The sequence below is a fragment of the Protopterus annectens genome, chromosome 5.part0 (assembly GCF_019279795.1).
Source record: "Protopterus annectens isolate FY-2018-M chromosome 5.part0, PAN1.0, whole genome shotgun sequence".
In the NCBI taxonomy this organism is placed as follows: domain Eukaryota; kingdom Metazoa; phylum Chordata; order Ceratodontiformes; family Protopteridae; genus Protopterus; species Protopterus annectens.
This window is the reverse complement of record NC_056735.1, coordinates 1,377,276,095-1,377,279,370: the sequence shown is the minus strand read 5'-3', so window position 1 is coordinate 1,377,279,370 and position 3,276 is coordinate 1,377,276,095.

Here is a 3,276-nt window from a genome sequence, read left to right as displayed (position 1 = left end):
TATACCCAAGTGAGCTTTTTGATTGAGAGTGTTGCTTGTTCTGAAGAATTTCATATTTCTATAAAAATGTTGCATTTTGGAAGATGAAAAGGTGGCAACCCTGTAGTACTGAATGGTTATACTCATCTCTGCCCCAAGTCATTCCTGTCAAAACCGCGGACCAGAACTTCCCCACAACTTCTGTAGTCAGCCTGATTGAGTTCATTATTCTGTGAGAGTGTAAAAATTGTCTCATGAAGTCTGACAATCACCTAGTAAAAACCGATTGCCTTATTTAGACATTCCATTGACTGTATCGATTTTAAGAGATTTCTATTTTTTATTATTGGGTGACTGTGAAAGTTTATTAGAACATAGACTGTGGCAGTTAAACTAGATGCCACTAATAAACCAGGCTTGAATAAGTTTTGTTCAATTGTTAGGACTTTTATATAATTATGTAATTAATATATTCACTGGTTGCTTATTTGAGAATATTAACATACATATTTTTAATATATATAATTCAACATATGGGGCGGCCACAGTGGTGCAACGGTTAGCGTTGCCACCTCACAGCAAGAGGTTCTCCGGTTTGATTCTCGGTTGGGGTGCCTTCTGTGCCAAGTCTGCATGTCCTCCCTGTGGTCGCGTGGGTTTCCTCCTGGTGCTCCGGTTTCCTCCCACATCCCAAAGACATGCAGTAGGTGAATTGGACACTCTAAAATTGGCCCTAGGTGCATGTGTGTGCCTTCTGTGGAAGGTTGGGTGCCAGGCTGGCAACTCGACACCGTAAAACACTACTGCCAATCATGAGCGGACAGATGATCTGCTGTGGTGACCCCTAACCGGGAAAAAGCTGAAAGAAAAAGATAATTCAACATATACATTTTATGTGAGTATAGACATACATATTCAATATTTGTTATTTCTTTTTTAATATACATTTGTTTCATGATTTTCTTAATTTATTTGCTGTCTATATTATTTATTATTGTTTATTTATTATTTATTACAGTCTGATGACCCGGGAAGTCCACGGGGCCAAGAAGAACCCATTTTCAGTGGAGGCCCGGGAGAAAAGCACCATAGGCAATACAATACAGTATATGACTTCTTAGAGAATTACATAGACAATATAATCATGAATATCAAGGAATGTATGTACAATTTTAATAAAATAGTGCAAAGTAGTAAAGTATGAAGTACAAAGTATGAAAGTTTGAATGCAGAGTGGCTTGAGTGGTAGTGGAGCAAAACAAAATACATGTTCAGGCTGTAGCACTTTAACATTTGGAGAATAAGAACATTTTTTTTAACTTAACTTACAGATGTAGATGGAAATAGAGGAAGATATAGCAGAAGATAAGTATGTCTAGTAGAAGTTTTGGAGAAGAGGTAGAGGTTGAGTGTAAGGTTGCTAGGTGGAGAGAAGATGGGGCTGCTGAAATGAACGGTAGTGGGGCGACTCAAGTAGGAGATGAACAGGAACACATCCAATTTGATGACAGATAGGAGTGCAGTAGGGATTTGAAGCTGGTCTGGTTAGGGGTATTACGAAGGGAGTAAGGGAGAGAGTTCCATAGTTTGACTATGGAGTAAGAATGCAAAAATTGTCCAGGGGGCTGGGAAGGTTTGTGAAATATGTAAGATATTTTGATTTTCAGATCAGAGTGAGCATTTGAGTATGTAGGTGGTTAAGAAGGAGGAGGAGAGAGCGGGGTATCTGGATGGCTTAAACACAAGTTTGTGGGCAGTGGTGAGCTGTACAAAGTTTAGGTAATTAGGAAGTTCTAACCACTGTAGAGAATGGAGGGAGTAGCAATGACAGAATGAGTATTTGTTTTATGACATTTGTACATATTATTGGGTAACGTTATCTGAATTTTGTATAATAAATTTGTGTGGGAATGGAATAAGTAAGTTCATTATTTAATTAATTAATTTAGGATTATTTAAAGTGCATTTTTGATAGTGTGGTTTACTCTGAAGAAGCCTTTTACGATGTGAATGAAAGTGCTTAGTTGTTTGAATTCTAATAATGTGTTTATCTGCAACTATGTGTTTGCGGTGCTGTAGTTCTTTTATGTTTATTTATTTATTTATTTTATATTAGTTGACCAGATTTGTCTGACTGGGCTACAAATGCCCATTTTCAGCGGAGGTCCGAGGAGAAAAGCTCCAACAGAAAATAGAAATTTTACATATTAGATACGTATAGAAATACATTCATCAGTACCACAGATTACTGCATTACAGTGCCTCACATTACATTCATCAGTACCACATATTATTGCATTACAGCGTCATATATTAAACTGTGGCAAGTGAAATACATAGAAATACATTAATCAGAGGGATACATTCATAATTACATATTATATACATAATGCGACAGTTACATAGCTGAAATATTTTACTAGTTATGTTTGTACAGTGATGTACCAAGAGGAGAAGATAAATTAGTAAGTTTGTTTATTGAAGGGAAAGAAGAGAGAAGAGAAGTAGAAGGTTATAGGGGGAGTGTTTACGGTGGGGGTAATTACATTGGCAGGTCAATTTTTCATGAAGGTATTTTTTGTAGCGGTTTTGAGTTGATTGGGATGTTCAAGGGATCTTTTATCTAATGGTAGGCTATTCCAGGCTTTGGAAGGGTTAAAGCTATAGACTAGGTGACCCATTTTGGTCCTTAGTTTGTAGATTTTAGTAGGCCTTGTTCAGAACTGCAGAGTAATTTAGTGGGTAGTTAATGAGAGATTAGAGATGAGATAGTTGGACAGAAAGAGGGTTTGTAGAGAATGGAATGAATAATCAGAAACTGATTATACCAAAGCAGGTTAGGTGATTCTAGCCAATTTAGTTATTTTAGTGAGAGACAGTGATGGGATTTGTAAGAATTTTGGGCAGCAAATCTGGCAATCCTGTTATAAGTTGTTTCTAACTTGTTTAGTAGTCCAGTGTTGAGGCTGGTGAGAATTTGGGAGTTATAAAGTAAAGTGTGTAAGAGGTAGGCATTTGAAAGGGTTAGTTTTGCTGTTTGGTAAGATATTTTTTGTTTCTATAGAGGAGACCTAGCTTGAGATGTGTTTTTCGGATACAATTATTGACGTGTAAATCAAAGGTTAGTCTATCATCAAAAGTAACACCTAAGAGTTTTGTACTGGTGTCCACCTGTATTTCAGTATAATTTTGTGACAGTATGGAGAAGGAAGACTTTATATAGTTAAGGTTTTTGGGAAGAAAGAGTAGTAATTTTTTTTTTTTTGGATTAAGGATAAGTTGGTTTTCAGATAGCCA